This window comes from Triticum dicoccoides, chromosome 3A (genome assembly GCF_002162155.2).
Source record: "Triticum dicoccoides isolate Atlit2015 ecotype Zavitan chromosome 3A, WEW_v2.0, whole genome shotgun sequence".
NCBI classification, from domain to species: Eukaryota; Viridiplantae; Streptophyta; class Magnoliopsida; order Poales; family Poaceae; genus Triticum; species Triticum dicoccoides.
Genome location: NC_041384.1, coordinates 3,481,985 through 3,496,418, shown reverse-complemented (window position 1 = coordinate 3,496,418; position 14,434 = coordinate 3,481,985).

Here is a 14,434-nt window from a genome sequence, read left to right as displayed (position 1 = left end):
GTCATGGACGGCCCAAAGAATGTCATGCAGCTGGGTCTCCTGCCTGCCCAGGACGAAAAGCCCATTTTCTATCATGATTTTTTGTCATAGAAGTAGGAGCCCACCACATTTATGATGATACCGGGTTTTGTCACAATTATCGTCATAGAATTGTCATATGTATGACAGGAAAAAAATTCGTTCGGCCCAAAATGTCACGGATGTGTCTTTTTCTTGTAGTGACACAGGCGGAGATCCACTCTTCGACCGCAGCAGCAATGATCTCCGGGTCAGCAACCGTGACGGCAGTCGGGCAGGAGGCCCTGTGCGGCCGCCGGCTCAAGTTTTATCTGATCTATTTGATGCATTGGCTATGCTCATGGAAGAGGCTAACCCGGCAGATCAGGACACCCACAACGTGGAAATTACAAAGATAAAGGATCAGATCACCCAGGCCAAGGCCGATTTGGCGGCTAAGGAAGTAAGGATGAATGCGGAGCGGGCCGCTTTGGACGCACAGGGTTATCGGCTTATGCTGGATCAAAACGCATCACATGAAGTCCTGAAGAGGAGCCACCGGTCCCGCCTACCTCCGGTTTACGATGCTAGGAACCTCTTTAACACCCCAAGAGCGGGGACCAGTAACCCGCCGGTAGCAAACCGGGCGGAGGCACCTGGAGCGGGTGCGCCGGTTCAGCCACGTTTGATGGATCCACCTTGGCAGAACAACATTCTGTCTCAGCCCGTCCCAATGCCGCCGGGTAATTATTCTACTCCAATGGACAATCTCGTTGCTGCCGCTTCACGACTGGAGGCCATCCCGATTGAAGGTGATTCTCCGATGGCTGTTGAGACGCGCCGGGATAAGGAGCTTCTTCGGATAGCCTTGGTTCAACAGGAAGCGTATTCATACAGCCGTGATCGAATTCATTCCACCCCTCGTCCAAGCCGGAGATACAGCAGGCGTATGGATGAACCAGCCGTGTCAATAAATGCACGGAACCGTGAAGCGCCTCGTGGCAACAACCCGGCAGGTGGTGCTGGTGATGCTCAGGAGGTGGTAGACCGGGCCCGAGCGTGTAGGGAGGCCGAGTTAGCAACGTAGTATGAAGCTCGTCAGCTTACTCGGGTTCGTCCAACCACATCAGTCGAGCCAGGAGTTACCTCTAGTTCTTTGGGGGTGCTGTGCCTTGTCCCAGCATTACGCAATGTGCGCCTGCCCAAGGATTTCAAGGGCCAGCGTAAGGTGCCGAATTACACTTCCGATTTATCTCCAGAAATATGGGTGGAAAGCTATGAGGTGGCCATGGAGATGCTTGATGTGTATGATGCGGCGTGTGCGAAATATTTCACCATGATGCTAGAAGGAACGACCCGTACTTGGTTAAAAAGTCTACCGGCTAACTCTATCAGTTCATGGGCCGAGTTGAGAGCCCGGTTTATCCAGAATTTAAAGGATACATGCAAGCAGCCTATGTTGATAGTAGACTTAGCTGCCTGTGTCCAGGAGGAAGGAGAGTCGACAACCCGTTGAGTGCACCGGGTCTCGAAAATTTTGCATTCGTCAGACCGCATCAATGCCGATACTGCAGTTCTAACCTTGGAAGCCAACTGCCGGTTTGAACCTCTGAAGTTGAAATTGGGACGGCTAAAGCGCCATTGCAATGATATGGGGACCCTCATGGCCGCGTTAGTGAAGTATGCCGACTCTGATAGTACCAGGGATCCCGAGTATGATGATGATAAAGCAGGGAAGGGAAAAAGAGCGGCAACACCAGCACATAGGACAAGGGCCAGCGACGAAAGGGTAAACCGCCCAATCGCAGCGGAGCGCCTAATCCTAACTCGGACCGCCTATCTTACCTGTTGAACCAGCCCTGTCCAAAACATGGGACGAAGGAGATGCCGGCCACACACCTCTCGAAGGACTGCTACATCATGCAAGAGTTCAAAAATTCTAATGATTTCCGGTATGATCACGGACCAGGTGGTGGTTCAGGCTCCGGATCTCATGGGCCTGGTTATGGTGGAGGAAATTCCGGTTCAGGCTTCAATGGTAATCAGGGTGGACACAACAATCAAGGTAATCAGGGCAGTCAGGGTGGCTACAATCAGCAGCAGCAGTAATTGGGTTATCAGAGCAACCCGAAGCAGTTAAACAGTGGGCAGTATCATGTCTTCTCCACTAGTTTAGACAAGCGTGACCAAAAGCTTCATAAGAGGGCCGTGAACTCCGTTGAACCAGCAGTGCCCCGTTACTTGCGCTGGTCCAAGCAGCCAATTGTATGGAGTAGAAAGGATCATCCACCCCGGGTTGACAATCTGGGTCATCTGGCATTGGTGGTGGCACCTCAGGTGGGAGGTTATAAGTTCATCAAGGTACTCATGGATGGAGGAAGCAGTATCAATATCCTTTACTATGAAACCTTCCGTCGCATGGGGTTAACCGATGAAAATCTTAAACCGTCCAATACGGTGTTCCATGGTGTAGTGCCTGGTAAATCAGCATATCTTGTTGGTAAGATAGATCTGGGGGTGGCTTTTGGAGATGATCACGATTCCAGATCAGAAACGTTGACCTTTGAAGTGGTGAAAATCAGAAGTCCGTATCACACCCTGTTTGGACGACCGGCTTATGCTAAATTTATGGCACGACCCTGTTATGTTTATCTGCAGCTCAAGATGCCGGGTCACAAAGGAACCATAACCATCCATGGAAGCCGCAAGATCGCTCTGGAGTGTGAAGAAGGTGATGCGGCCTATGCTGAGTCGGTTTGTGCCACAGAAGAGTTAAAATTTCACAAAGATAATGTTGATCCGGCAGATATGACTTCATTGAAGAAGCCAACTGCAGAGCATGATCCGGCCCTGAAGTTTAAATTGGCTGCTGAGACTAAGCTTGTTGACTTCGTACCTGGCGATTCGTCCAAGCAGTTCAGCATCAGCGCAAACTTGGATCCGAAAATAGGAAAGCGCGCTCATCGAGTTCATCCGTGAGAATCGGGACATGTTTGCGTGGAAGCCTTCTGACATGCCAGGTGTACCGAGAGGACTCACTGAGCACACTCTTAATGTTGATCCTAAGTATAAACCGGTGAAGCAGTTTCTCCGTCGGTTCAATGAAGAAAGACGCAAAGCTATTGGAGAGGAAGTGGCCAGGCTCTTAGCGGCTGGATTTATCGTTGAAGTTTTCCATCCTAAATGGTTAGCTAATCCGGTGCTGGTCCTTAAGAAGGACGACACATGGCTAATCCACCGGTTCTTGCTGCTCCGGTTGATAAGGAACCATTGTTGTTATATGTGGCAGCTAACGCTCGAGCAGTCACCGTGGCTATTGTGGTGGAGCGCAAGGAGGTAGGCAAGGAATATCCGGTTCAACGTCCGGTTTACTATATCAGTGAGGTGCTTATTGAGTCCAAGCAAAGGTACCCACATTGGCAGAAGTTGGTGTATGGAGTTTTCATGGCAAGCCGGAAGCTTAAGCGGTATTTCCAAGGTTATCCCATCACAGTGGTCAGCTCTGCTTCTTTGGGAGATATAATCCAGAACAGGGAAGCAACTGGCCAGATTGCCAAGTGGGCTATAGAGCTTGGGCCTCATGGGTTGAAATACATACCTCGCACGGCGATCAAGTCTCATGCACTTATGGATTTCATCAACGATTGGACAGAACTGCAAGCACCTGAAGAGAAGCCGGATCACACTTATTGGACTATTCATTTTGATGGGTCCAAGCAATTGGAGGGCTCGGGGGCTGGAGTCGTATTAACTTCCCCACAAGGTGACAAGTTTTGTTATGTTCTCCGTTTAATGTTCCCTTGTACTAACAATGCAGCTGAGTATGAAGCTTTACTCCATGGTCTTCGGATGGCTAAGGAGATGAATCTAAGCCGAGTTAAGTGCTTCGGTGACTCGGACCTGGTAGCTCAACAAGTGTCTGGCACTTGAGATTCCAAGGATCCGCTCATGGCAGCATACCGTCGTGAGGTGGATATTGTTGCAGGCCACTTTAAAGGTTATCAGGTGGATCATGTGGACCGACGGAAGAACGAAGCGGCGGACGCTTTGAGCCGACTGGGTTCTCAATGTAAACCGGTCCTGCCTAGTGTCTTCTTGGATGTTCTGCATAATCCGTCCATCAAGCTCCCTGGTGAAGAGGGTTTGGCTATTCCTGATCCAGAAGCTCAGTTGGTGGCGGCCCTTCATGTTATCCCAGATTGGACAGTTCCTTAACTGGCGTATATGAACCGGGGCGAGTTGCCAGAGGATGAGACTCTGGCCAGGCAGATAATCCAGTGGTCCAAGCCCATGACTATTATCAATGGAGAGTTGCATCATTGTAGTGTGACAAGGGCATTCCAGCGTTGTGTGTCTCCTGAAGAAGGCTGTGAAATTTTGCGTGAAATTCATGAAGGAGACTATGGTCATCACGCCGGTTCAAAATCTTTGGTGGCCAAAGCGTTTCGTCATGGGTTTTATTGGTTGATAGCTCATGTTGATGCTCAGTACTTCGTCAGACGTTGAGATGGCTGTCAGAAGTTCTCAAGACACGCTCGTGTACCGGCTCAAGAATTGAGGATGATTCCAATTACTTGGTCGTTTGCAACTTGGGGGCTGGATATGGTTGGGCCTTTCAAGAGGTCCAACGACAAGAAGACCCACCTTCTGGTGGCGGTTGACAAGTTCACAAAGTGGGTAGAGGAAGAGCCTGTTAGCAAGTGTGACGCGGCCATGGCGGTTCAATTCATCAAAAAGGTGATTTTCCGGTTTGGCTTTCCACATAGCATTATCACTGACAATGGCACCAATCTGTCCAAGGGTGCCATGAAGGAGTTCTGTCAACGTGAGCATATCCGGCTTGACGTATCATCAGTGGCTCACCCACAGTCCAATGGTCAAGCAGAGAGGGCCAATCAAGAGATCTTGAGAGGCATCAAACCCCAGCTTATGGTTCCTTTGCAACGAACGCCGGGTTGTTGGGTGGAGGAGCTACCTTTAGTGTTATGGAGCATCAATACCACGCCCAACAGGTCCATAGGATACACACCGTTCTTCATGGTTTATGGAGAGGAGGCAGTTCTTCCTAGTGACATCCGTCACGACTCACCCCGCGTAGCGGCATATGTTGAAGCGGACAATGAGAAGGCATGGCAAGAAGCTCTCGACCTGTTAGATGAGGAGCGTGACATAGCGGCCGCCCATTCGGCGATTTACCAACAAGATCTGCGTCGCTACCATAGCCGTCGGGTTAGAACCAGAACCTTTCAAGAAGTTGATTGGTGCTTCGGCTCATCCAGGATCAGACGGATATGCACAAGTTATCCCCACCTTGGGAAGGACCTTTTGTGGTCAGCAAGAATCTACACAACGGGTCATACTACCTAATCGATGTTCGAGAGCGCAAAGACTCACGTAAGTCGGAGGAGGAGACCAACCGGCCGTGGAATATTGCTCATCTTCGGCCCTACTATACTTGAGCTATAGGCTCTGCTTATGTACATATTATGACAATGTATATATTATGATCAATACAATAAACCGGAACCTCATCTAAAGCGGGGTCTCTGTTATTTTTACATCATGTGTGGTTACATGGAGCTTCTGTTCTTAAAGCGGCGTCTGGTTTACCCCTTGATTTAGCTTCTCAACAGCTTTATATTATATCACTTGGGGGCTTGGTCGTATCCGAACCATAGCGACACCTTTTGATAGGCGCAATGCCACAGCATCACTTGGGGGCTTGGTCGTATCCGAACCATAGCAACGCCTCTTGATCAGCGCAAAGCCACAGCATCACTTCGGGGCATGATCGAACCCGAACCATAGCTACACATCTTGATCGGCGTAATGCCACAGCATCATTTGGGGACCTGGCTGACTCGAACCATAGCTACACCTTTTGGGGGATTGGTCATGTCCGACCGTGGTAACACCTCTTGGTCAGCTTAAAGCCTCGATTACAATGGTTTTTATTTCTGCCTTTGCTTGCGTTATGTTCTCTTTTTAATGAACATTTTTTGCTGCTTTTTCAAACCGACATAGTTAATCCGGTTCGACTGTCAATTGCAAATTGACGGTACACGGTCAAATCTTAATCCGGAGACTATCTGCCCGGTCCGATTTTATGTTGCCATCTTATTATGGAGTAAAGTGGTGTTTATCATAACCCGGAACGGTTTACATTGTAAACCGGCCTTATATTAACAGGAGCTGTTTTCTCCTCCAAAGTTTGGGTTATCAGCCCCGCTACAAGGTTGGCCAGCCAACACCATGCCTGACGGTGGCAGGTATTATATATTTTCATATTTGGTTATATGTTCTAACCAAAGTTATCATCTTTGGTTTTATATACATGAGTATCATGACCCGCCCGGTGGTAAACCGCTAGGGCGTTTTAAGCTTCTTGATTGCAGAAACAGCTTGAACAGATGAATATGGATATCATATCTTAGGTATTACGAATCAAACAGGCATCAGTTAAAGATAAATATGCACGAAGGCATACCAGACCAAGTATGTCAACTAGCCTATTACAAGGCGTTCCAGTGCCCAATAAGATCATTGTTTTTATCAAATACATGTCACAGCATGTAGTATTCTAAACCGGCCTCCGGTTCATGCTTGGTCACCGGCTTGACCTGACGGTTGCGGATCATCTCGCGCCGGTTCAACTTCTTCCTCCCTACCCAGTGGCTGGAAATCAACAGTTGCCCAGTTGATCCCAGTTAAGGCTTGAAATACAGCTTCATCACTTATCAGCAGGGACGGTTCAATGTCAGGAGTGTAAGTGTGCTTACGGATTGGCGGGATAAGATTCTCAGCTTCAGGAATTGGTGCAGCAACCCGCTTGTTTTTATCATCATAGTTGGAATGATAGTGGGAAAGATCCGCCTCTTCAACCAGTTGACAAGCCAGAGGGCACACTTCCCGGTTTATGGTTTGGAGATCCTCTTCATCAAATTTTGTCCCTTCTTCCTTCAAGCTGGGATAGCCTTGGGCCGCTTCAACAGGATAAAATTCAGGCACCCACGCTTTTTCCTGGATTAGGGCGGTCAAAGCACCCGTTCTAGCAGCAGATTTCTTCAGCTCTTCAACCTGGGCAGGGAGCATAGATAACCTTTCAATGGTATCTTTGATCAAGGTGGGCGACGAATTTTCGTGGGAAGCAGTGTAGATGATCCGTTGTGCACCAGAGTACAGTTGCTCTATCAGAGTGTAGGCAGCTTTTAACTTCTTCCGCACATACGATCCCAAGTGGCCAATATGAGTTCCTGTATCATTGCAAGGGTTAGTAAACCGGCAGCTACATGACAAGGTCTGCTCAATTCAGAAAACAAGGATACCTACCAAATACAGCTGCAGTCATGGCATGAACCTGTCGCTTCATGCTGGTCAATTCATCAACAACCGGTTTAAGAGCGGCTTCTGCTTTTTCAGCCCTTTGCGCTAAAGCGGATTTCTCAGTCGTCCAATCCGCCCGCTCTTTGTTGAAGCCCTCTTTAAGTTTTTCCATAGCGCTCAAAGCGCTGGTCAGTTCTTCCTTTGCCTTGGAGGTTTCTGCCTGTTGCGACTTAAGGTTTTCCTACAGGTCGGCGGTTTGATTTTCTCTCTTGCTCAGCTCAGCCTGCATAGAGATAGTTATATGATGAAATGACAGTACAAATTTGAAGTACCAACCACATAACAAGTTATGCCCTTGGTACTTGGGGGCTAATGCATATTTGCTCTTCATTGTACAATTTCTACAAAGTCCCAAGCTCAATACAAGTATTCAACTTGGCACTTGGGGGCTAACGGCTATTTATTCAAAGTCTACTGATACAGAAATTTTCTTTTATAAAGTCTCGGTTTATCTTTATAAAGTTAAACCGGCCCTTGGGGGCTACGTCAGCAAGGTTAAAGATGCAATTGAGGTTCACATTGAATACTTACTACAAGTCCCGGTTTAAGTTGATATCTTAAACCATCACTTGGGGGATATTGGAGTTGATAAGCTATGAAATAAGACAAGAAGAGAAGCATATAGGAAGTTACCTCATATTTTTCCTTCATCATATTGACCATACCGGCTTCATAATCGCGGCTGGTGCACAGCCGGTTCAGATAGCCAGAATGGAGATCTTGACCATTCAGAGCAGCATATGTTCACAAATCAGCATTCCATTTGCCTTTGCCAACCGCAGAGAATTCCTCTTTGGCAGTATGTCTTGACAAAGCAACATGATTACTTGGTTCAGTATGGCCAAAGCCAGTAATAAGGACATCATCATCTTTTTCTTCACTGGTTTGTACTGGGGTCGCCGGTTTGTCAATATTCTTTGCTGGACTAGCCGGTTTATCAGTCCAGATAGAGCTGGTCGGCTGATCAACAGGGCCTGCGGTGTCAACCTCTGCCTGTTCAGCAACAAAGTCATGGTCTTGTGGTGGTGGGTCATTCAGCACATCATCAAGGTTGGCCTCTGCAGGATCTGGTATTCTCTCCGGTTTAGCGGATGTATTTTCCTCTGCCGTTTTGTTCAGGCGAGCTTTCTTGCTTGGTCTGGGTTTGGCACTGAGAAAGTCAAGCATGAAGGTCAATATAACGTATAAAATACATGTTAAAGATAAGGCAAGTGAACAACTTACCCAATGACCCTTTTGAGAGGTGGAAGATTGTTAGCTGACGACTCACCAGAGGAGGAATGAGAAGTGCCCTGATAATTGGAATCAGACGGATTAAGAGGTTGACGAAAACAACCTGCTTTAGGGCATGAAGTGACAAGGCAATTAGAGACCTCTGAACGGCATTTTTGAACCGGACTGTTTGGTAAACCGGCGGAGGTAGCTACGTGGCCGCTGTGCCGGGTCGTGCGGCGAGCTTCGTGCTGTTGTGTCTTCACAGGAAAGTTTGGATCCAAGTAAGCAAGAGGATGAGAAAATTTAACTTTCCGGTTTGCCCGACGGGTCTTTAGTGAAGGCAAAGGGTCTGAATCGGAGGAAAGAACGATTACCTCTGCAGCATCGGCGTAACTGAATTCAGCGTCGTCCTGGCAATAATCATCATCAATAAGGCGTATGAAAAATAAGTCAAGTGAGTCAAGTTCTACCTCAAGATCCGGGTTACCCACATCATCGTCAGCCGGTGGATTGGAGGATGCAGTGGTTCTCTTCCTGCTAGCAGGCTTCTTCACAGATTTGGTCTTTTGCCGGGTTGGCTTCACCGATTTATCTTGTGAAGGTTTCTTGTTCCAGAACGGATCATCGGCCTGTCAAAATAATAACATTTTCAGATAATATTTGGACAGAAGCAATTTCAGATATGCAGATGGTATGATTCTTACTACTGGCAGTTTGTTGATGGCGCAAAAGGGGAGTAGGCCGGTTTGAGCACAAACACCCTCCGGTTCATTCAACATCTTTTTCACAGCTTCAGTAACTTCATCATTTGTAAGCTAGATATCAATGTGCCGTTGAGCATCCTTTACATCTCCTGTATACTCGCACATCAAACCGGGGCGCTGGCTTAAGGGCAGTACGCTCCAAGATATCCAGCAGCGAGCAAAATCAACCTCTGTCAACCCGTTTGCCATGAAGGCCCTAAGCTTGGATAGTTGAGGAGCATATTTGCTTCTCTCCTTGGCAGTCAGCCTTTGAGGAAAAGGGTGTGTATTGCTCAGACATTCCGGACGGTAACCCGGCAGGGTATTTTCTTTAGAAGGAGAGGTGTCCTTGCAATAAAACCATGCCTAGTTCCATTCTTTGGGGTGGCTGTGAAGATTGGCATGAGGGAAGGTGACTTCTTTCCTTTTCTGAATCGCCATACCGCTCAGTTCTTTGTTGGGTCCGTCTTTGAATTTTGTGCGACAGTTCAGGTGAAAGCAGTCCCTAAATAGCTCTACTGAAGGTTCCTCCTGAAGGTAAACCTCACTGAAGACTTGAAAGTGGCAGATATTGGTTACGGAGTTAGGACCGATATCTTGTGGGCGTAGTTCAAAGTTGGCTAAGACATCCCGGAAAAACTTTGAACCGGGAGGGTTGAAGCCCCGGCTTAAATGATCAGCAAAAACAATAACTTCTCCCTCTTGGGGAGTAGGGGGACATTCCGTGCCAGGGACCCTCCAGTGAATGACGTTTTTCTCGCTTAAAGCGCCTGTTTTCACCAGATTATTCAGCTGGTCCTCAGTCACTCAAGAAGGGACCCAGTTGCACTCATACACTTGTCTGGCCATGGCAAGATCTACAATACTGTCGGGGTACTGATCCACGGACACCTATGGGACCGGCGGACCGAGTCCCTTTCGGTTCGGCGGGGGCGGAGATCGCGCAAAGAGCAGATCGAGGCGAAGCACATGAGCAGTTTACCCAGGTTCGGGCCGCACGGATGCGTAAAACCCTACTCCTGCTTTGTGGTTTGTATTGATTTCTTGCTCGGGAGCGCGAAGTGCTACAGTACACTTCAGCAGCTAACGAGACCGAGCGTGAGTGTTCTCTGAATTATCTAACCCCCCTCTACGTTGCGCATGGGCCTCCTTTTATATGCTCAAGGGGTCACCGACAGGTGGCAACGGAGACGAAGGGTAAAACTGGAAAGGTGCTGCGTAGGTACAGCCACCCGCTACAGTGTATCATACCTAACCCTGACGGTAGGGGACAAGGGCATTAAATGCCCGTCTGTGTCGCCTAAACAATGCAAAAGGGACCGTCAGGGACGCCACCGCTCGCCACGATGGCAAACTTGTCAGCGCCTCTTGCCACCGCACGCTGCTGGCTGCACAGCCTCCCGCCACGTACGCCTGGAAGGGTCCCAGAGCGACACGTTGGTGGATGTGCTGGAGCGCGGGCATAGAGAGGTGGCTCATCACGGCAAGCGCCTTGCCGCGGTCGTTGTCTTGTCGCATCCGGGAGCTTGTCGCTCACCGGGCCTTGCCGAGACGCGTGGCGTGCCGCGGCAAGTTCCTTGAAGTGCCTTGGGTGGCCTTCCCGGCAAGCTCCTCTTGCTGGGGTCTTGGGATGCTTTTGTTAGCCTTCCCGGCAAGCTCCTCTTGTCGGGGTCTTGTCTTCTTGGCTTGGACACTTTGTTCTTGAATGGCTCCAAAGGAACCACGGAGGACCTTGGCGGTCACCCGGCAAGCCTTGCCGCGGGATGCTGCGACTGCCCGTGCACAAGTTCGGGATACTAGGGTACCCCTACTCTAGTACACCGATAGGAGCCCCCGGGCCAGGGCCATACACGGTGCCGAGCGCTGTTGGGCCAGGCCCAAAACAGGGCACGGGCACGCGCGGCCTAGGTTACGCCGTATCTTACTCCGTATCCACCGCGCCCTCCCCGAACGGCACGCGTTGAATGCGGCGTCGTGGGAGAGATCGTGGGTGGTTTCTTTATTCGGAAATGCGGAACATCCGCCCCCTCCCTCTTTATAAGCAGGGGAAACAGGGGCAGTTCGCCCACTCGCCCGTTGCTGTTCCAATCTTAGAAATCTCCGCCGCTCCCTCGCCTTCCCAAAGCTGAGAGAGAGAGAGAAGCGCTCTGCCCCCCATTGCCACCAGCACCACCAACGCCGTCAACCTCCTCCACTGCTTCCGCCATGGCTCCAAAAGCCGACAAGGGGAAGGTCGTGAAGTCGACCGAGGCGCAGCGGCTCGCGGCGCTGCGGAAGGAGCGGGCCATCTTCCCCCCCCCCAAGCTTGGCGCGAAGGAGCTGAGGGAGAACTACTACCTTTTCTGGTCGGCGGAGACGCGAGCGCATCCGCGCACGAAGGTACTCCCCGCCGCCGCTTGGAAGAAGGCTCCGAATGGATACCCCTTCTTTGCATTGTTCTTCTACTGCGGGCTCTGCCCGCCTTTCTCTGAATTCTTCTGCGACATCATGAATACCTACGGATTCCACCTCCTTGACTTGACCCCCAATGCCGTTCTGACCATGGCAGTTTTCGCACATCTCTGCGAAAAATTTGTCGGAGTCCTTCCCAACATAGCCCTCTTCCGCCACTTCTTCATACCCCGAGTAGAGAGAGGGGAGCCATTATCCGACGGAATCGCCTGGATCTCGAGGGCCGGCAAGAAAGAAACCTATCTGGAGGGAGAATTCCACGGCAAGTGGGAGGAGTGGAGAGCAGACTGGTGCTGGATTGACGAGGAGAACCCGCAGGCATTCACCACCCGGCGCCAAACCCCAGTAGCACGCGGCAGCGATTGGAGCGACGTGGCCCCGGAAGATGACAGGCTAAAGATTGCCGTCACCAGGATCCTACGCCTCAGGCTTGCCAGGCTCACTGTAGGCGCTGTTGGCGCAGATTTCCTTCGCCGCTGCATCGCCCCCCTGAAGGAGCGGGGGAGGCCCACTTGGGAGTTCAAGAACGCGGCAGACATCATGAGGCTGCGGCCGGGCCTCAATTTTAACTTCACAGTTCTGGAGCTCAATGCGATGCTCCAGGAGCTCTTCAAGTATGACCCCCAACATCCTGAGGTGTTCAGGTTGCCAGGGGCGTCGTTCCGTTGTGCAACAATTTCGCGCTCAACCGCATCCGTGCAATGATGCCGGAGTGCGACTCGCATGGAATTGTGCCAACTTGGCAGGAGCCTCCCTCCCCACCAAGAAGGCGTCTCCGCAAGGTTGGTGACGTGGCGGAGCAGCAGGCGAGCGAACAGCCGCCGCGCCGCGCGACACGCTCCACCGCGGCAAGCACTGTTGCCGCGGGAGCATCTCACGCTGCAACAACAACTGGAGGGGGCCCTCCCGGACCACCGCTTCTACTCCAGCCGGAGCGGGATCGTCTCAGACCACCGCCACTGCTCCCGCCAAGCGGCCAAGGGAAGCTACTCCTCCGCCTCCTCGCGTCGGACGTGAGCCAGACTTCGACTTCTCCGCGTTCAGCTCCGGCGAGGAAGAAGAAGAAGAGTAAGACTCCGTTGTTGTACTTGTAGTTCTTCAATCCTTGCTGTTTTGTCTTGTATCTGATTTGCTTTACTCTGAACTTGTTCCTTTTCAGGACTCTGGCCCAGAGAGCAGCAATGAGAGCCAAGGCGCCGGTGATTATCATCGAGGATGAACCCACGGCGACAGAAGGGGATTCACCCGAGACAATCTTGCCGGACCCGGCAACTTTTCTCCAGAGCAGCCCCCAGCGTAAGTATACGGTTTACTTTCCGCTGTGAGGCACACATGGGTACTTGTCTTTGCTGATATCTGCTTGTTGACTTGTGTAGGAGCCGAGCAGCCCCACCAGGAGCCAAGGGAGAATCCCCCGGCAAGGGAGAACTCTCCGGCAAGGGAGGGCTTCCCGGTAAGGGAGAAGTCTCTGGCAAGGGAGGGTTCTCCGGCAAGGGATAGCACCAGCGGCCCCCCGACGGCGGAGACCACGACTGCAGAACCTGGTGCAGGTACTCCTCTTGCTTCAAAACTTCCCTCGGGTTCTTCTTCTTTTGATCTTCTTCTTGTTGAATATTTGCTTGACTCTTCTCCCCTTTCCGGCCGTCAGACCCACCTGCTGCGGAGCAGATGGAGACCGAGGTTGCCGCCGAAGAAGCGGCCAGTGCTGACGATCCTCCCGGCGCAGAGGCCGCCAAGGCTGCCACCGCAGCAACTGGCGAGGGGTCTGGTGATCGCACTGACGGCCCTGAGGCCGCAGGAGCGCCAGGCGCTGCACCGACCACCGACCCGTCCGCCGCTGCCGCAGCGCCAGGCTCCGAAGAGCCCCAGCCAGGCGTCTACTTGAAGGCCGGCGAAGGCGTCTTCATCAACCTCCCCTGGGCGTCAAGCTCCAGGGCGCCGGTCGAGGGGGAGATCTTCGACGGAGAAGTGCTCCCCTGGGGTGGGCGGCGGGGCGGAGGCGCGGTGGGGCGGTTGCTGGCGGGGCCGCGGCGGTGGAGCAGTGGCGGTGCGGCCGCCGAATCCCTGGGCGGGGGACGGCGCGGCTGCCGGTTCTCGGGGCGGGGGCGGCGTGGCAGTCGGAGCTCCTGCCGGATGTGGAAGGTTACGGGGGAGTCAGGGGCGTGGCGGCGGCGGGGGGAGGCAGGGCGCGGTGGCGGGTGGAGGCTGGGCATGGCAGTGGCGGGTGGGAGGCTGTCCGCGGCGGCAGGAGGAAGGCAGGCAGAGATGGTCGGGAATTTTGTAATGGGCCGTTCGGGAGGTGCATAGTGGGCAAGTTGGGTTCCTATTATTTGGATCTCTGGAACACCTCGCGGTCCCTATATAGGGCGCGGTGATCAGAATAATTATTTTGATCCCAGGATCAGAATAGTGTTACTTTATATAAATTTTTCCTACTACCGGGTGTAGTTACTCCCACTTTTGTTTTTTACGTTCTAGTTAGTATCTATCATATCGTAGAGTATGTACGCGTAGTATGTAGTATATGATAATATTTAGGTAGTATATATATACTACTTTTTTGATAGTATATATCAAATTTTGTGCATACTGCATTTCGCGTACAAATATGTACGTATTTCACAAATACAATAAAACTATGAGCT